General features: G+C 35.3%; 1 protein-coding gene across 8 annotated transcripts in view; it reads left to right on the plus strand.

Annotated features, from left to right (window-relative positions):
• PRKN (parkin RBR E3 ubiquitin protein ligase) overlaps positions 1-21,933 on the plus strand; it is a 1,205,440-nt gene that overhangs the window by 217,311 nt on the left and 966,196 nt on the right. The gene's annotated exons all lie outside the window — the stretch shown is intronic.

Below are 21,933 nucleotides of genomic sequence, written 5' to 3' on the forward strand. Positions count from 1 at the left end.
TGGTCTTCTCCACTAACATGTGTCGGCTGCTTACTTGTTCCTATTCCATTCTGATTTCTTTCCTTCTTAGTTTCTCTCTTTATTTTCTCTTCTTCTGTTACTTCTCTCTTCTCAACCTTGGAATTACTAGACTAGACTTTGAAGTTGGAATTCTGCTCTACTTGAGTCAGCATTTGACCCATCATACTAGGCTCCAGGATTCCTTAGGTACCCTTTGCATCCAGTAAGCCCCCAATAAGGACTGAAGGAATGGCTGCCTTACCTCTGTTGACCAACATCATTTGACTGTGCATTTCAGAGACTATTTCTTTTTAACAGTGAGGTTTTTGTTTTAATTTCTCTTGCCTGCTCTTAGGGCATCTAGTGTGAAAGCTATTCCTCAGATAATTGTTTTTAATATTGTTGATAAAAAGTAGCAAATAGTATATGAAGCAATATTAAGAAGGTAAATGTGATTCATTATTTTAAATTTACTTTCTTCTAGAGGGGAAAATGAAGGGCGCTCAGAGAAGTTTTTATAATGAAAAAATCTATTTCATTTTAAATTCCCTTTTGACGTCCTTTTTCAGTAATGACAATTTCAGTATGTTCTCGTCCCTTCATCCTTTTCCTTGTTCCTTTTGCTACATTGGGCCTATGGTGTCAGGTCTGCCCACACCCTGAAGCCCAACTCTGGTCCAGGAAGTATTCTGCCTCTGCCTTGGTGGCCTTATTATTCCTGCTTTCGTTCCTGATCTCTCGATATTCAGAGTTTCTAATCATCTGGTCATCAGATCATCTCACCAGAACCTGTCTTTGGACCCTTCTGTGCAGTCTCCCATCATTAGAGACCTACAGGGGCTGTTTAGTCCTCCGTGCCTTAGCTGACCTCTCTGGACTTCCCCTGTCTGCGAGTCTTATGATATCAGTCATCACATCCTCAATTTAGCAAGTTCTCGTCTCTGGAGCTTGTAATGTGACTCCCTGTTACCTTGTTTTACGTTTGTCCTGAAAACTTTCTTTGTAAGCTCTCTGTTCTTAATACTACTCTCAACATTTAGATTTAATAGGCTATTTTAAATTTTAATAGAATATTTTAAATAGAATTTATTGGCAACAATTTTAATACATTTTATATTGACTTTCCTGTGATCTACTGGAAAGCTGTGAATTTATACTGTAGGCTGGAAGACCATGTTTATAACATAATAGTAAGTTGCACCCCCTCCATTTTTTTCTTTATTTTACCTCTTTTTAGTTGAAATGGATTTGGTGGTTTCTCACTCAAAATTAAATAACCTAAAAAGAAGTATAGTTGTTTCTAAAAGAAGTGTTCAAATGTATTTTCACAATTTATTCATTCAATACATGCAGGAGAAAATTAAATACACATAGGTTACTCTCCCTGACAGGTTAAAGAAGTTAGGTGTATGGAATGTCCCAGGTGTATTATTGGAAAATAAATAAGATGTATTATGCTGGTTTATCTCCCCTTTGTCACTTTTAACATTAGGTTAAGATAGATATTCCACCTATGGTATTATGTAAATATTTCTGTACTTTGTTCTTTCAAAGATATTAAATCATTTGAATAATATTGTTCCGGCTTCATATGCATGGGGAAAGGACTTTCTATTACTAGTAAAACAAACACACCGATAGCCCTGGAGTCATCCATATTACCTTTAAAATGGCATGTTTTAATTAAACTCATGGAAAAGATTGGGAATTTAGTTCATTCAGGTAATGGTTGTTGGAGCTAAAAGGCTGATGGGAAACCAACTATTTTTTTCTATCATTTTAAAACAACTAGCCTAAATTACTGTAAATCTTTAATTATGGTGACATTTTTAATAGATTATTTTAGATTCAGTGTTTAGAGAGCAGAGTGTCTTGGTAATATACTAACCTGAGAATGCAAACTGTGCTATTTCTAAACTTTCCATCAACATATGGCCTGACAGCTTGGTTCTAGAACTGTGCTTTCCAATATGGTAGCCATTAGCCACACATGGCTAGTCTGAATTGAGTTGTGCTGTAATTGTAAAATACACACTAGATTTCAAAAACTTAGTATAAAAAAAATGTGCAATATTTTATTAGTACTTTCTGTGTTGACTAATAGTGAAATGATAATATTTTGGAGATATATAACATTAAAATTAATTTTATCTGTTTCTTATTAGTTTTTTAATTTGGCCACTAGAAAATTACAAATTATATATGTGGCTCAGATGTCTGACTTGCTTGTACTTCCTAAGGGTAGCACTGTTCTAAAGACTAGGAAGATTAAGAGGGTGGTGTAAAATGCCACATCCTTTGTATTTCAGCATTGAAAAATCCTTACCTTTAATATCAAGCTTAATGCTGGCAAATGTAAGGAAATGCATTTGGAGAAGACTCGTGCAAATTGTGCTTACCAGATAACAAGGCTTAGATCCATTAAGTCCTATTCTTTGAAGGCAATAGTTTAGTGTAATGTTTTTTCCTAAAAGACCAATAAACTATGAGACAGCGTTTATGTACAAAAAGAAAAAAAAGGAAATTACTTTGCAATCTTTGCTTAAAATCATGGTGCTTCCCTACATGAAATATCTAATTATGGTAAGCCTGCTAACAAAGATGTAGAAAGGCTTAAAAGAGTTTCAGGGGAGATAAAATGATCAAGGAATTAGTATTCTATAAGTGCACATGTGAAAAAGTTAGAACTTCCTGGGTTGAAAAAGATAAAATTAAGCAATTATGAAAGGCAGATAATAGGTTTAGCAATATTTACTTAGTGCTTTCTTTCAAAGACCTGAGAGAAAGATTGATACAAAGTAAGTATAAGAATTTATCCCTTATTGAATAACCATAGCTCAACTGACCAAAATCCAAAACGTCACAATTATAGGTTTCTGGAGTAGCTGGCTACAATATTCAGGTTCATACTGTGGGGATGCCTTGCAAATGCAATCATTTTATACTGAGGGTAGTAGGTGAGTTTTCACCCCATAAATGAGGGCCCACACAAATTTCCCTTACGTTGATTTCTGTTCCAAACAGTTTTGGAATATTTTCTCAAATTCTACTAAGTTCTTCAGAAAATACAAAGTTTGGAAGGTCTTACCCAGCATTTGACAGAGGTCAAAAATATAAATAAAGTTCTCTGTATGTTTAGATCAATAAACAATCATTAAGTGTATATTTTTAGAATTTTTCTGTGTTATGTAGAAGGCAATCATTCTATCCATAAAACATTCTCTAGTATCATTGACTTGGTGTACATCAATTGATCTAACTAAATATGAAAAAACTTCATTACCTAATGTTCTTAGGTACCAGGTGCCCAACTCAAGATGTTTATTCAGTGTCATTTGATTATGATAGCTTGTTAAAACTTCTTAAATCTAAAGACAGCTCACAAAGATGATAGATGGCTGCAATTCCAGTTAAGGAATTTGTTAAACCAATTCCAAAAAGACTAATGGTCCAATAATTTTTATAGTACAATAAAATACAAAAGCACAGAAGCACTGCCAGATTTGGGAAAATGTGCCTAAATCTGTATTTGTATTTATGCATAGATGATGCTATAAAAAGACCAGAAATATATACATCTTTTAATTTTTATGCTTAACTATAATTTGTAAATTTTAATAATGAAGCATATTTATTTTATAATTATAAAAGTGGAAACTTTTAATGTGTAGGAACCCAGAACTAAGAGAACACATTAATATCTAATACTTTATTAAATGGCAAAACATATTTTATTAATGTTTGCAAAATGTAAACAATTAATTATAAATTGTTGTTTTGCAATGGTGATGAGCAAAGGAATAGATTAGAAAGGAAGGGAGGAAATATAGCAGTGAAAAAAGCAAAAGGTGCCAGCACCATTATATAACTAAAATAAATGGCTGTACCCATAAAAACTTCCAACGTAAAAAAAAATACATGCGTGGCTCCAGCATAGCTTCGCTTCAGACTAGCACTAAGTAGTCTTTCTGGTCCAAGCCATGTAGAATGGAAGCTTCATGAAGGATACTATTTAATTGTGTATCAAGTTGTGTCTAATTTGAGATTAGATATAATGCCTTTTCAATGCCTATATACAAAGAGTGTGGCATTTTACACCATCCACTTTCTTGCTAGTCTCTGTAACAGTGCCGTCCATAAAAAGTATAATGTAAGCCATGTGAGCCACATATGTAACTTTTAATTTTCTAGTGGCCAAATTAAAGTAAAAGAAACATAAAATTAATTTTAATTTCGACAAAGGAGTTGAGAACATACGACGGAGAAAAGAGAGTCTCTTCAACAAATGGTGCTGGGAAAACTGGAAAGCCACATGTAAAAGAATGAAAATTGACCATTCTTTCTCACCATTCAGCAAAATAAACTCAAAATGGATCAAAGACTTAAAGGTGAGACTTGAAACCATAAGGCTTCTAGAAGAAAATGTAGGTAGTACACTCTTTGACATCAGTCTTAAAAGGATCTTTTTGGACACCGTGTCTTCTCAGACAAGGGAAACAGTAGAAAGAATAAGCAAATGGACTTCATCAGATTAAAGAGCTTCTACAAGGCAAGGGAAAACAGGATTGAAACAAAAACACAACCCACCAACTGGGAAAAAATATCTGCAAATCATATATCTGACAAAGGCTTCATCTCCGTAGTATATAAAGAAGTCACAGAGCTCAACAACAAAAAATCAAATGACTTAATCAAAAACTGGGCAGGGGATATGAACAGAAATTTCTCCAAAGAAGATATACAGATGACCAACAGGCACATGAAAAGATGATCATCACCACTGATCATCAGAGAAATGCAAATCAAAACTACACTAAGATATCACCTTACACCCATTAGAATGGCTAAAATAACCAAAACAAAAAATAACAAATGTTGGAGAGGTTGTGGAGAAAGAGGAACTCTCATATACTGCTGGTGGGAATGCAAACTGGTGCAGCCACTATGGAAAACAGTATGGAGATTTCTCAAAAAATTAAAAATAGAAATACCATATGACCCAGTCATCCCACCACTGAGTATCTATCCAAAGAACTTGAAATCAGCAGTTCAGAGACCCATGCACCCCTATGTTCATTGCAGCATTATTCACAATAGCCAAGATGTGGAAGCAACCTAAGCACCCATCGACTGATGACTGGATAAAGAATATATATACACATACATACACACACCATGGAATACTACTCAGCCATAAAAAAGTATAAAATGGTCCCATTCATAAAAACGTGGATGGACTTTGAGGGTATTATGTTAAGTGAAATAAGCCAGATAGAGAAGGACAATCTCTGTATGACTCCACTCATTTGTGGAAGATAAACAAACATGTGGACAAAGAGAACAGATTAACAGTTACCAGAGGAAAGTGGGGGTAGGGAGTGGGCACAACGGGTGAAGTGGTGCACCTGTAAAATGACTGACAAATCATAATGTACAACTGAAATTTCACAAGGTTTTAAATTGTCATAACTTCAATTAAAAAAATTAATTTTAATGTTATGTATATCCAAAATATTATCATTTCAACATTTAATCAATGTAGAAAGTATTAAGAAAATATTGTATATTCTTTTTTTAGTATTGTTTTTGAAATCTGGTGTGTATTTTTCAATTTAGCACAACTCAATGCAGACTAGCCATGTGTGGCCAATGGCTACCATATTGGAAAACACAGTTCTAGAACCAAACTGCCCACAGCACCTCTAACAGTGCATAGAAATAGCAGGGATTAGGTAAATGAATGAATGACAATTTATCATTCCTAATTTTTTACATCCCTTTTCGTTATATTATGGAATATCAAGATCTTGGGGTCTAGAAATCATTTACTCCCATCACCTATTCAGTGTTCAAATCTCCAGTGTGGTACCTTTGCCAAGAGGACATCCCAGGACCCATGGGAGACCCACCATGGAGATCTCATTTCCTTGTGAGATGATTCAAGCTCTCTCAGGACAGTGCTGTTAGTTGGGCCTTATTTATAGTGAATCAAAATCTCTGTAGGTTCCTATTCTTTGCCCTACGATCATATGTAAGGAGTCTAATGTTTGTTCCACATACCTGCTTTTTGGATATTCGAAGATAGGTATCAACTCCCTCCTTCCCCACCATTCACTCACGCTTTCTTAATATACTCTGACCTCCTATACAGATTCTTCAATAGTCTGTCTTTTAGCAATTTCAAGTGCTCTAGCAGCAAGGATCCTCATTATCATCTTAGCTGGTTCCTTGGAGCATTTTCTTATGGTGCGGTGCCCACTTCTGAACATAATAGTCTGAGGTGATCTGACTGGCACAGGACTGATTACTCTTTTGTAAATGCACCGGAAGATAAAACTAGTTTCTATGATAGCTGTATCACAATAGATTTTTACAAGGAGAACTGTAAATTTTTTACAAAAAGTACTGTAAATTAAGATCCCTATGCAATTTTTATGAGTGGTCGTATTCCATAGAACCTCTGTTTTGTAAATGTGTAGTTGGTATTTGAACTTAAGAGTAGGACCTTATATGTATCTGAGTCAATTTTATTTAGTGAATTCATCCCAGCCTTCTGGACAGTTGTCATCTCTTGGATCTTATTTGTTTATTGCTTTTGTTTTCTTTCTCTACAATTCTCATATGATAATGATAGAAGTATAATCTCTCTATATTCATCCAACATATTAATTTTAAAATGGTGTCAATAGTACAGGGCATAGATCTGTGATAAGTTGCTGGAAAACTTATACACCCTTCTAGGTAAGAGACTACAGACAATTCTTCTATTATCCTGGCATAAAGCTCGGTACTTGGCTGGCAGGAGCTACTCAACAAATATTTGCTGCGTTGAATGAGCTGTTGAATGTGCTCAACATTCTTAGAGTAGAACTCGTCATCTAACCACTGTATGGTACCAAATTCATTAGCAGGGCGGCTATCCACCCCACATTTCTGCATGTTGAAAACAAGGATATAATGAAAAATATTGCCAGAGGCCTTGGTGAAATGTGTGTATCCTACATTCAAGGGTTTATCAAATAGTTAAGAAATAGTATTCTTTGTTCTGATATCACAACCCAAATTGCCCTATGCTTTTTCCCAGCACTTGACGGAAGCTTAGTAAATGCCAGTTGAGTAAATTCAACATTTTCTCTCAGTCTAGTTATCATATGCAAATCTTTATGAACAAAAGTCTTTCTGGGTGGCACTCATGATAGCAGTAAATGATTTAAGGTTTCTCATTTACTTCATCCAACAGTTGTAGCCTGCCTCTTATGGGCTAGGCATGGCGATTGCAAAGGTGAGGAGTGCACATTCTGGTGAGGAGAAGTTATATTTATTGGTCCAGTTGCTGTATATAGAACATGTCCTGTATTCCAGGCACTTTATTAGTCCCTATTAATACAAAGAGGCAAAGTCCTTGACCTATTAGGGCTTACATTCTAATAAATAGCAAATAAACAAATAAACTGGTAATAAGAACCATGGCAGTAATAAAGAAGGTGATGAGAGAGTGACTGGAGAGGCTGCTTAATTAGGGCCGTCATGGGATGACCTGTGAAGATATTTGAAATGCTATCTAAAGGATGCAGATGGGCCTTGTAAAGATACGAGGGAAGAGTCTCCAAGGTAGAGGGAATGGCAAGTGCAAATTCAGAAAGAGTTTGGTTTATTTCAGAAACGCAACAGAGAAGCCAGCGCAGCTGGAACATGGGGAACAGTGTAGCTGAGTGTGGGATAAGGGTGGAGGACTGACGGGAACCAGATCATGCAGCCCTGGAGGTTGTAGTAAGGGGTGTAGATTTTCTTTGTGAACAACGGAAACTCACTGAGAGGTTTTAAGTAAGAAGTCATGTGACTTTATTCTTGTGTCAAGAGATTCATCTGACTGCTCTTGAAAGACAAGTGTAAAGGAGAAAGACCTGCTGTAAGGGTACTGCTCGTATTCAAGAGAGAGTAATGGTGGAGACAGAGAGAAGTGGAAAAATCCGAGATATATTTTGGAGCTAGAACCAAGGCTTAATGGTAAGAAGGATAAGGGAATGAAATAAATTGATGATGACCCCTAAGTTTTTGGCATGATCCACTCATTGATGGTGCTACTTATTCAGTGAAGACTGGGAGAGAAGCAGAAGGTGGAGGGAGTCATTCATGATAAATAACTTAAGATCAAGAATGATAAGGGTTCTAATGAGTACCTACCATAATTCATCCATGTGTTACAGTATTCATTCATCCTCTTTTGTTTCTTTCTTTCTTTTTTTTTTTTTTTTTGGTGAGGAAGATTGGTCCTGAGCTAACATCTGTTGCCAATCTTTCTCTTTTTGCTTGAGGAAGACTGTCGCTGAGCTGACATCTGTGCCAATCTTTCTCTGCTTTGCATGTGGGATGCTGCCTCGGCATGGCTTGATGAGCAGTGGTAGGTCTGTGCCCCAGATATGAACCCTCAAACTCTAGGCTACTGAAGCAGAGCTTGAGAACCTAACCACCACACCACCAGGCTGGCCCCTCATCCTGTATTTTTTGAGCAAGTAGTATGTGCCAGACGCTGGGGATAAATTATTGAACTGTGTCTAATATGGATAAATGCAGTGGAGAAAAAGAATGGAACAAGAGTAGGTGTACCAAGTGAGGGGATTATGTGTGATGTTAAATAGCATAGTTTAGAGGACTTTCCTGAGAAGTTGGCATTTTAGCAGACTCGTAATATTAATAAATAAATGTAATAATAGAATCAAAGGAATAATTCATATTAGTTGGGCTCAGTATATTTTTATTTACCAGATTTGCTTATTTATAATCACCTTTTATTCTGCTGGAAATTGGGGATCAAAGTAGGAGATGGCTTATTTGCAGCTGCTTTCTTGAAACAATTTAACTATTACATACAATAAACACGAATAGTTGTTAGTTGCCTTCCTTAACTATGAGAAATTAGCCAAATCCACCTAGCCTTTAAACAAAAGAATAGAATTAAAAAGGAAAAAAAAAGAGAAAAACAAAGAGAATAGTATCTATTTTATTCTGCAGTAGAAGCAGACGCAGCAATGGTATACAAAAAAGTGAAGTGTTAACTTGTATCCAAAATTAACAATAATATAATACCTGGGGCACAGGTGAATATTAGATGTTAGCACACACAGCCTCTTCTGCGAATGATCGCTTCTCCATCCTCAAGGCGGGCCCAGTCACATTTCACTTCATAACACACAGCTGTAAGGAAAAAAGAGAAAAGCAATGAAAAGTGTTATTTTCTCAAAGTAATTTATCACAGTTGCTGCTTCATCAATATATGTATAAACTTCTACATCATCAAAAAGGGTAGAAGCTATTTCTGCAATCAATCTGGAAATAATAAGCTGGGCATGTTTCTTTATTAACTTCTGTTATAAACATAAAAATATGTATCTCCAAGTATGTCGAGAAAAGAAAAATATTGGTGGTTCTGGTATTTTCTTTCAGCACTGGTTGTTATTTGGAGTTGTCATTTTAAGAAATAATGTAATAAAAATATTGATATACAGAAATACATTAAGATATATTAGTTACCATATATCCAGAAGTTGCAGACAGGAAGAGGGAGTGAGAATGAAACTTGAGTGTGATGTTCTTGTGATAACTTTGTTAAATTCTTAAATATCATCATATGCCCTCCTCCTAACTCAATTTTAGTGTATTTTCAGGGGCATATAAAACCGATAAAAAGTTCTAGCCATGATTGCATTTTCATATAATATGTTATATGGTGAGAAAATTTCCATATCAGCGTGTTCAGGTGAAGTCAGCATTCTATTTCTTCCCTACCATTAGCACTTGACATTATTTAGATAATTAATATAACATTCATACTTCTTATTCTGTCTTGAAATGTATGAAGAAATACCACCATTTCCCTAAATGTTACCTCCTGAAAAAAATGATTTTGCATTTTGATAGCCTTGGAACACCAAGGTCATTTGTTTAATCTGCTTCTTCTGACATAATATTAGAGTTCTGTTTCTTTGAACACCATTTTTACTGACATGATTTATGCCAAACATGAAAATGCAGCAGATATATTGCAGTTTGAAAGTAGTATTCACTGTGTTAAGTGCTATGCATCTGTACTCTTTATGCTGAAACATTCCTTTATATGGAGAAAAGGCCAGAAAAATAGAATCCTAAGAAATCTGTTTCCCTCACTACTTTCCAATCACATTGGACCTAAGGATTTATCAGAACCATAAATTAGTAAGATAAGGGTCTAAAGTCACCATGTTTGATGAAGTGGAGAAATTGCAAAAGTCACATGGTGTTAAAAAGGTTTCTATTCTAAGTGTTGAGGGAATATGGTCATACTAGTTAATTCTACCCTTATTCTACCCTTGTCCCCATTTCTCCACAGCATGTAGCCACACAAGCCAAATTCTTCTTACTCCTGTTACCAGTCACTAGTTACCTGTTACCTTTTACAGGGTTTCCCAAACTGGAAACCTAGAAGTTGCCTTTTTTGTTTTAAAAAGTTCTAGAAATATGTCCTCCCATTCCATTCTCCTTCTTTCTTTCCTCCAATTCTTTCCTTCCCCTTCTTACTGCCCAAGGCATCTTATAATCAAAAAAGAGATCAGAAAATTTTAAAATATTATCATAGAAACTTAAAAGCATGAATTACATGATTTTTTATATTGTGCAGCCTTAAAAGGCTCTGCCACACCCATGGTCAAGCTAAAACAAGAGTAACTGGTTTGTCTAGGTCAGACAATCCTTGTCTGGGTTTTCTTACCATAAAAATAAGAGATCATAGAATTTTTATTTCCTTTAGTGAATGTGTTTTTTTGCTGTTATTAGGAAACTAATTTTAGTGCTAGCGTAGTTTCATTTTGCACTGTGCAAATCCAAAGCACTATGCTTTTGAATTTATTTTTAAGTACCTACAATTTTGTGTTTACCAACTTTACTGTCATTCTGCATTTAACATCTTACATTTTCAAAGTGTAATAAGATTTGTAAGTTATATTTTCAACTAGGAACCCATATTTGTGGTTAAAAAGAGGAAATATGAAGCTTGATCTTGGAACTAGTTAAAAGCTTAGAAAATAATCAAGGAAATTTAGCAGAGAAATAATTGAGAATTATGACCACAAGATCATTTTCCTGAGCTTTCCTCTTGTGAATCTGATAGGATAGACTGTTAGCGTTACCATAGCCACCAGTAGTAATAATCACTAAGTAGCCACTTTTACTCCAAAAATTGTAGGACCTGCTTAGATGCTTAGTTAAAATATGAGTCTGTATTGTGGAAATGCGAATGAATTGACTTGATTTCACCAAAACCCTGCCTGAGCAATAGTGTATGAAACTGTCACTTTTGCTTGACATTCATGATCAATCAAGGTTTGACAGTTCATCAGAAAGTCAAACATAGAGTTACCATGTGATTCTGCTGGTATATACCCAAGGAAAATGAAAATATATCCACACAAAAACTTGTGTACAGATGTTCATAGCAGCGTTATTAGTAATAGTCAAAAAAGTGGAAACAACCAAATGTATATCAATTGATAAATGGATACATGTGGTATATCCATAAAATGTAATATTATTCAGCCATAAAAAGTAATAAAGTACTGACACATACCACAACATGGAGGAACCTTGGAAACATTATGCTAAGTGAAAGAAGCCAGGTGCAAAAGATTGCCTATTGCATGAATCTATTTATATGAAATGCCTAGAATAGGTGAGTCCGTAGAGACAGACAGTAGACTTATAGTTGCCAGGGGCTAGGGGGAGGAGTGAGTGGGGAATGACTGCCAATGAGTACGGAATTATTGTGAGATGTCGAAAATGTTTTGGAACTAGATGGTGGTAAACAACTACAGTGGTTGTACAACTCTGTGAATATATTAAAACCACTAAATCGTACACTTTAAAAGAGTGAATTTTATGGTATGTGAATTATATCTCAATAAAAAAATCAATCTAATTCTGAAAGAAAGTCAGAAGTTTTTGTGAATTAATAGTGTGAACTCAGATTAATATAATGAAAAGCATAGTAGAATTTCTGGAAGCTTCCTTCAAAGGCAGGTGTAGAATTGCTGTTATGGCAGATGAGCCTTTCCTAAGAAGAGAAAATTTGGTAAGCATTGAAATCCATCTTGTAGGTGGTCCTCAAACTGTTTGCAGATGTAAAACTGAAGGAAAAGAAAGAGTAATTCTATAAACAGCAATAAAAATCAGATGATAAATTTAGTGCTGTCAAAGAAAGACTAGTTGAGAGAGAAGCTAGCCCACTTCTTGGAGTTACATGACAGCTTGGACATGAAAGATTTGACTACTCCACTGGTTTTTCTTTGCTATATTTGTAGAAGTGATATCTGGAAAACAGCTTAATATGTAAAGAACCAGATGATAAAATAATCTTTGGAGAAGTTTTTCACATCCCTGGAAATTTTTAGGAAAGCATCCTCTCTACTGGGGCAAGGGGCGCCGAATATGGATACGTTACACAGATGGAGAATCACGTCAATGTGAAGACCAATGCATGTCCTGAACACATCAAAAGCCATGAGAAGGCCTGGCTGTTAGACTGGCCTCTTGATTTTCTCAGTGTGTTTAGTGGCGTGACAAAGGTGTAGCATTTATTAAGAAGGATTGGAGAGAGATTTTAAAACATGCATTTGTAGACAAATTTCTAATGAAAGTTTGCTCTAATACATATATGAGTGCTATATTATTTTGAGAAAATGTCTAGATTTTTAAAATCAAAATTCAGTTTTTCTTTAAGAAAGAGAATAAAAGTTCTATGATAAATTATTGAAATCTTGGAAAAGGTGAATGAAATGCTTTGTCATTTAATTACAGAGTGATTTGCAAAGTTGATTTATTTGGCTGTTCAATATATCTATATCTCTCTATATCTATGTAATATTGGATCCTTGATTCCCATTTATAGAGATACATTTAATTTGGATTAAAGACTTAGGTGTGAAAAAAACACACAAAAACAAGTAATTGTCTTTTAATCAGCGTCGGCAAGTTTTCCAAGTGAAAAGGAAAACAGCTCTTTCATATTTCTAAGTTTGCATCTATGGCATCAGGATTATTAGAATTCCTTCTGTTGAAAGTACTTGTAGTTAATAAAAACATTTTCCAGCTTAAACATTACCTCATCATCTCATCTTAAAAAAGACAAGCTGGGGAAAGTCCTTGATTAAAATGAAGGTGTGTATTTTATTTCAATCCAGAGCTCATTTTTATTTTATTTTCTAAATGTGGTTTCCAGAATGCCAAAAAATAAAAAGAAAAAGCACCCCAGAGAGTGAGAAGGTAATGCCTAAGGCAAGGAAATGATGGGCAGTGTCAAGTTCTGTGACAAGATAAGATTTTACCCTCTTTGCACGCTGACAGGTTAGCCTGCCGCAGTTGCATGGATGCTGGTAGAAGACAGGAGACTCCTAGGTCAGAGAAAAGGATTGTTTATTACTCACAGCAAAGCAGTAGCCACATTATCAGCATCCTCTAGGTCCCCACTCCCATAAAGTACTGTGAAGAGGCCAGGTGACACCTGCATACACAGTGGGTGGCCTAAAGGAGAGGAACCAAGAACTTAGGGAATCTTGTATAACACAGTATGCATGCCTGCCCTTTGCTCCAGAGGGAGACACTATCTCTAACTTTTAAGATGCTATACAAACATCCATGAAAAGATAGTCTAGTGCAGAGGGCAGTGAGGTAAGATTGCAGAAACACGAAAGACCCAATGGAGAATGATCTGCAAACAGAAAGATTTGAGTTAAATTCTTTTTTGTTGTACAATGTTAATATTACAATGACTTAAGGGAAAACTTTTTGCTTTGAATCATCTTTACCATAATGCTTGTTGTATTTTCCTGAAGAGCAATCATTTGAAATAGGTTAGGAGATTTAATAATGGAGGTTAAGTGATTTAATACACACTCTCGCAGAGACTTTGCATCAAAGCAAGTACTAATGTTCAAAGATGAGTTTTAAACTTACTGGACTAAATAAAGTTTTCATTTGACTCCTGATCTTGAACTTCAGTTATATAGCCTTAAGATTATCTCTTGGTCCTGTAATATTTTCCTTCAGTGTTAAAATTTGGATATCTTATCAGAAACCATCTGTCAGAAGACATAGTTGTTATTACAGGTGGACCTATAGAACTATGCATGATGAGAAGGCAACCCTTAGCTTCTCAACCCTTAAAGCTTGTACTGGAGGACACTATATGTGTATGTGTGTGCACATATATGTTTTTATATGTATACACATGCAAACACAGATTTGTCGTAAAAGTCAAGTTGAAATGAAATAGGCCTGATGTTTTTGAAATAAGTGTATCGATTTACGTAGTTGAACTAGAGATGCCTTTGTGAGAAGCCATTTACATCATACATCTGATGCCCAATTTAATTAACAGTACACATTTGTAAACCAAACGTTGGCCTCAGGTATGCAGTTCATAATCATGAAACCACTTTTAAAATCTCATAAAATTAAGAATATAAACATGTAGATATTTTGACATTTTTCCTTTTCAAATGTGTGACACCCAGGATATTTTTGGTTAGTTCACATGTTGTCAGAATATTGAAAGATGAATTACTTCCTTTGTCCTTCTGTGCATTAGAAAACTTAGCCTGTTAAAAGTTTCAAGGAGCACCTCCAGAGTTCTTAAACTTATTTGAGACCCTTATTGCTGTCTGCTCACTACTGCAAATATATCTATCCTATAATACTGATATCCTAATGGCTAATGAAAACACTTTGTTTTTTCGAAAAGATTAATTAGTAAATTATGACTTTGATGTGTAGCAATAAAAAAATCTCTACCTGGAAATCTGCTACTTATTTTGCTATATCTGCCATAAATTTTCCCTTATCTGAAATATTTTGAAGTCCTCCAGCCTTTAACCACTCCCTTTTCTCTGTTCTCAAAGCATTGATTATATTACACATGACACAAACCCTAATATAACATATATTATATTGTAGTGCATAATTCTCTTGTAACATCTCTGCCCCAAGGCTGTGTTATTTATTTCTGTAGCATCAGTTTCTAGCACTGTGCCTAGCACATAGTTACTTATTCGGTAAATATTTGTTGAAAGTACGAATGAATGAATTTTAATGTCACCGGCAATTTGGTCTAAATCTTATTCATACTTACTTTAGAGCATATGGAAATTAGAAGTGTGAGTAATTTGAGCAAATTAGATTTTCTATATTAAATGTTGAAATATATGTCTTCTTTTTTTCGTAACATTAGCACTATTCCAGATCCTTAAAGCACTTCTAGGTACAGCAACTGTGGGATATTTAACAACAAAATTTTACCACACTGTAAAAACAAACATCTAAATGCAAAAGATGATGTTTACAAATTTTACATTTCTTCCTGTAATTGCAGACTTCTATAATGAATAAAAATAGGAAAGAAAACCATTTAAAAGGAAGTGAATGCACGTTCATTCATTTGCTTATTCCAAAAGTACTAAGTAGTTGTCTTTTACCAAGTACTTTAATAAGTGATGGATAAACCGAGATTTTTTGGGGGAAGGGGGATGTTTTAGGGAGAAACAGCTTTCCTCAGATATAGTTTGCATACTGTAAAATTCACCCGTTTAAAGTCTAGAATTGAATGGGTTTTAGTATATTCACAGAGTTGTGCAACTATCACCACAATCAATTTTAGAAGATTTTCATCGTCCCAGAAAGAAAGCCCGGCCCTTTAGCAGTAACTCTGATCTCTCCCCAGACACCCCCGACTGCCGCCCTACTCAACCACTAATCTACTTTCTCGGTCTATAGATTTGCCCATTCTGGACATTTACTATGAATGGACTCATATGACTTGTGTTCTTCTGTAACTGGCTTCTTTACTTAGCATTTAAGTTCCATTCATGTTGTAGTATGAGTCACAACTTTGTCCCTTTTTAAATGCCAAATAATATTTCATTGTATGGATATACCCCATTTATGCATATATCCATTTATTATTTAATCCACCTTTTGGCTATTAAGAGTGATTCTGATATGAACATTCATGTACAAGTTTTTATATAGACGTAGGTTTCCATTTCTCTTGGGTATATACCTAAGATCAGAATTGCTGGGTCACATGACAACTCTGTGTTTAACTGCTTGAGTGGCGGCACCATTTCGTATTCCCACCAGCAATATATGAGCTTCCAATTTCTCCACATCTGTAGCGATTTTAAGAGAAGATTGTAACAAATATTTCCAATTGGAGCTTAAGGATGTAGATCATTTTGGTGACTACCAGAGAGCTCTTTTCCAATTTATTATGGAAAATTTGGTTAATTTTTCTTGGTTAGTAATAGCTGCTAACATTACTGAGTACTTACATTATACTCTGCATTAATCTAAGAACTTCACACGTAGTCAGCCATTTAATCCTTGTAACAACCGTATAAGATAGATATGAATCTTATTTTTACCTATGAGGATATTGAAGCCCACGCAGGTTAAGTGACATCAAGAAAGTTGAGAAGCAGAGGTTCCACCCAGGTGTCCTGTAGTGGCACATGTTGATTTGTACGTGCCACTTGTTTAAGTCTTTGCTAAGAGCTTAGAACATACATTTGTAAATATAATTTTGTATTTAAAGTTTAGGGATAAAAATTGTATCATGAGTTTTGGCATTTGAGCCAAAGACTTACTTATATTGGCTATCTGACTATTTTGTTAACCATTAATTATGATTTGTGCTAAGTCAATAGAAGATAGAAGAATATTGATTTCTCCTGCTACTATTAGTACTGTTATTTAGTGAGTGCTTACTGTGTGCCAGACACTCATCTAGGTGTGTTTCTCATATTAACTCAGCAGTAATGTGATTCTGGCTCTGGAATATATTAGCTTAAATATGTTTAATGCATGAATTGCTAATTTATATTAACTCACAATAAAAGCATTTCCTTCTTCCTTTCTTTTACTCAATACAAATGGTTTTTTTGTTGCTGTTCTTTGTGTCTGGTGTATAGGAGGGGTTACTTTACTAGATGGTGCGCTTGGCTTTCTTCTTACTTTTTTCTTTGGACTTAGAAATGACTTGTATGGCCAGATAGCAAATGCCTATTATTCCTTAACCAGTAATTTTGTATTTGTTCATTTTTTGAGATATTCAGGATACAATAATGGCTCTCTTTCAAAACAACATTTTAGTTTTCTTAAAATATTAGTATTACTATGTATATGTGTGTATATACATGTATTTTTTAAGTGCTAGTCACACTTTCACTCCCTACTTACTTTCATCCTAAATTGTAAATGTTCTTTCTGTGTCATACTTTATATTTTTCTCAGTTTAAGGAAAATGTTATTAAAGTTCAAGTTTAAAACATACAATAAAGTACCCAATGTGGTAATTCATTTATCTAGGTTCACAAAATCTGTGAGTGTGTATGTATAAAATATATATATGTGGATATATATACACACATATATATAATATATGTGTGTATATATGCATATATATACACACATATATAATATATATGTGTATGTATAAAATATATATATGTGGATATATATACACATATATTATATATATGTGTATATATGCATATATATATACACATCTTTCCTTTGTAATTATTTCTTAGACTAATATTAAGATGTCATAGACCAATTTTTATATATATGTATACCCTATATATACATATTATACATATGCTCAATATTGAGTGTGTGTATATGTACACACATTAGTTTTTGTTACTTTGGATATATATACACACATATATACATAAATATAAATTCACATACATATTCTTTTGTAATCATTTCTTAAGCTAATTTTTAATGATTTTAAGTATATTAAAATTTTTCACTAGGGAAATATTCTGATAACTGCCTGTTCTACAGTCCTTTAACAAATGGTTTAAATTATGAATGCAAGAAATTAGGGATAAGACAGAGTTTATTTCCCAAATGCTAAAGATACTTTGTGATTAGTGGGAGGTTAATTTGCCTTGTATTTAAGTATTTTGAGATTTCTATATGAAAGTTGTTAAGTGCATGCCCAGCATAGTTCTTATTAGCCAATTCTATAACTTGAGGCATATAGGAATTGATCCTAAGAGTTGGGTAACCCATGGTCTCAGATGTTCTTGCAGATGTGCAGAAGTAGAAGATTGTGGCAGAATAGGATTTTAAACTAAGAATATAAAGTAAAAATCACGTTAAATGAAAATTTCCCATGGAAATACGTTAAATTGTGCATGAATTATAACGCATGCAGTTCGGGTAATACCATCCCTGGGAAGACACTCAGATACAGAAGCAGAGAGTCCAAGGACCCCTGAGTGCCCTAAAATCAGTAGGTCCAGCAAAGGAAGAGAATCCTGCAGATGAAGCTAAGAAAGATGTCCTGTATTGTAGGGAGGAAGCCAGGAGGGCACAGGGGTGGTGCCAAGAGAAAAATGTTAGAAGAACAAAGGCCTACTGAATGTCTCTGAATGGTCAAATATGAGAAGAATAGAAAAGCGACCAGTGAATTGGAGATGTGGAGGTCATTGCTTTAGCAAGAGCAGTATTCAAGAGTGAGTTCACAAAAGAATGCAAGTTAAAGAAGTGGAGAGCAGGACTGAAAGAAGTTCACAATAAATTTTTCTGTGCAGAGAAGTGGTTTGTCACTGGAGGGGAATGCGAGGACAGGGTGTGTCTGTCTACATAAGATGAGAGATACTAGACTTAGTGATATTTCTCAAAGGTAAAGATGAAACTTCCTCACCAAAGGCCATTTGTAGGTGTGCTGGGTTCCTTTTTGGTTGCCTTAATTGCTGGGGAGTGCTCCTGATATTTACAGGGCTCCAGCTGGAGCTAAACATCCTGCAGATGGGCATTCTCTCTTGAGGAAGAATTGCCTTGCCCAAAGGCATTGAGCCCGTTTGTATGCTGATGGAAATGCTTTATCTCAGGCTCTGTTCTTATTTGATTCTCTCAGCAAAAATTTCTAGGTCTCTGGGCGGCCGGTGGTGTAGTGATTAAGTTGGGTATGCTCCCCTTCAGTGGCCCATGGTTTGTGGGTTTGATCCTGGGCAGGGACCCACACCACTTACTCATCAAGCCACGGCGTGGCAGCGACCCATGTACAACATAGAACAGCTTTGAGAGAAATACAAGGGCTCCTTCCCTTCTTTGCTCCCACTTACTTCCTTATCCTTTGGATTTTCTGAACTCTGCACAGGGATAACATAAAAAATGAGTGTGAATGTGTCTCATTATCTTTTTCTTTATCGGTGTATTATGATATTTATTGATAATACCTATTATTGATAATGTTGATTGATATGATGTTTATTTCTGGCACTATAGTAGGTTTCATTAAAAAAATGCATTCCCAAACTTTTAATTTATAATTAAATCTCAGAAAATGGAGACAGGCTAAATTCTTTATCAAGTCTCTTTGTTCCTGGAAGTTTCCTGTCCATCATGGAGTGGAGCAGAAACCAGAAAAATAGGCTACCTTGTTTAGCATTTACCCATATCCCACTTAATCTATCTTAGTGACAATAAAAATAATGGATACTGCCTTAATTAGCGCTGCCTCCTCTAGGTGACTCAAGTTAGGGAACTATTTTTGGAGTACAAACTTGCTCTATACTAAGAGTACAGGGTCTGCTATGGACTCTTTCCCAAACTTCCTAATGCATTCATCATCTCAGCCAGTCGTTTGTAATGGGTATTTGAGGTTGATCAGTTTTTTCATTGTAAATTCATACCACATCTGACCTGCTCAAAAATATTCATTTCTAAAGTATTGATATGATTTATCCAATTTGAACTTAAGCTTGAAAACTTTAGTTTTTCTACTTGTAAAGAAAAAAGCTTTTAGATACTAATGATTTGAGTACTGTCACAGAGTCATCTGATATGTTTTTTGCAGCTTTGTCCCCTTTTATTTTTCTTTATAATTCTTGTCCTTAAGGTGGCATTCCCATGGTTTGAATCCCTAGAGAAAAATCATCAACTTAAGATCTCCTAGAATTTTTATTCCTTTTTTTGTAGCTGTAGTATAGTTCCCAGCTGCTTCATCCCATATTCCCTGCTATGCTATTTTGCTGTTTAAAAAAATCTATTCCCACTACTAGAAAATCAAGTTTAGAACTGGGACCATACCTTTTGTCCCCTATGGCTCCTCACTTGTCCCGTGTCTTATCTGATGAATTGGTTGCCTTATGATCTGTGATCTGAGGATGCTGTGAATATACCTCCAGGGCTTCCAAAACATTCTCATTTCTCTTCTACTTTCAATGGTGTCACATGACATCTACCTAAAAGTATGTCAAAAGCACCTTTTTCCTCTGTAATTGTTTTTTTTTCCATCAGTTTTCTTTATTTGGAATACTTTTGTCACTTCCAGTCCTTACTCTTTCTAAATATTTTCCACGCTGGTAAGATATGTCAGGTTTTTGCTTTTGTGGAGTCATCAATGGCACCTGCTCTCATTTTTATCTCATTGTGTCTTATAACCATTGTTCATTGTTCTTTGCTCTTAGCTCTTCACCAGGGTTTTTATTTTTTTAATCCAATTTTCTATGGCTAACCTGTATAGGGAATACCTGAATTACGTTATAAAGCCTTTTTGCTACTGTTGTTTGTCTTTTTTATCTTAAGGAAAAGGAATGTGGACTTTTCTTCTGAGAATGTTTTAGGCAGCCTGTTATGGTAGAAATGGAATTGGGTTTAGAGTTCGTTTGACTGAATTTGAATTCTGATTCCATTAGAAAGTAGCTGATGTCCTTAGAAAAGTGATTAAAATTCTCTAGGCCTTCATTTCCTGTTCTCTTAAATAAGGATAATATTACTAACCTTACCAGATCATTGGGAAGCTTAAAAATAGCATACGTAAGGTACAACTTCTGCCACATGGTAAGTGTTGGCATTGTAATTATTACTTTGTCATTTTTATTAGGTGGGCCATCTCATATTTGAATTGAGAAGTAGTAAGTGATAATGGTGTATTTAAAGGATATACAGCAGAATATAAACTATAGTGCCTGGCCTTGGAGAGTTTATAATCTTTTAAATAAATTAAAATATATACCAAAAACTTCTGAGACATATACAAATACCCATTATTTTTGAAGGTATCTTATAGTTGTAAGCACTATAAATATTATACAATGCATCACGGAACACACTCCATGGTTTATGTATATTTTGAAGGTTAGGGCAGTGAGAGTTAAAGAGCAAGGGCTAATATGTTGACCCCCAGTCTGCTAAGCTGCGAAGGGACCTACAGAGACTGGTGCATAGAGCCTTCCACTCTGGAGGATGTACTGTAACCTCTGTACTATGTTGCTTCTGTGAGAGAATGTAGCGAGTGCTGCAAAATGTACATAGTAAATGCCACTGGAACCCTGGAGAGGTGAGCTCAGTCTTGATGGGGCTGATTGCAAAAGGCCTTTTGGAGCAGGTCACATTTGAGGAGGATCATGGAGATGAACAGGCTTTCAACAGGCAGAGGTGAAGAAGGGTGTGGCATGAATAAAGGCAAGAGACGGGTGCGGGAGTTTTCTGCAATGTGCTTTCTGGGAGCATTTAGTTTAGCACAGCACGTGTGGGGACTAACGGAGAAAATGCTAGAATATAGGTTTGTGTTGGATGAAAGGAATCTTGGATTTTTCTCTTCAAGTGGACAGGGTGAGACTTCAAAGGATCTGAGTGTTATGACGCAGTCAGGGCTTTGGATTAATAAGGCTTACTTTGCAGAACAGTGTAGGGCATTTTGGAAGTGAAGAGAGTATATCAAGATTCCAGTTGGAACGCTACTGCAAGAATCTAAAAAATGTTTAAGGAGAGGCTGACTTAGAGCAGTGACAGAAGGAATAGAGAGGAAAGGACAGAGGAGAGAGACATTGAAGAGGTGGTATGGCTGTTGGCAGTGAGAAGAAGGCGTGCGAGAAGACTGTAAGGTTC

The sequence above is a fragment of the Equus caballus genome, chromosome 31, assembly GCF_041296265.1.
Source record: "Equus caballus isolate H_3958 breed thoroughbred chromosome 31, TB-T2T, whole genome shotgun sequence".
Classification (NCBI taxonomy): domain Eukaryota; kingdom Metazoa; phylum Chordata; class Mammalia; order Perissodactyla; family Equidae; genus Equus; species Equus caballus.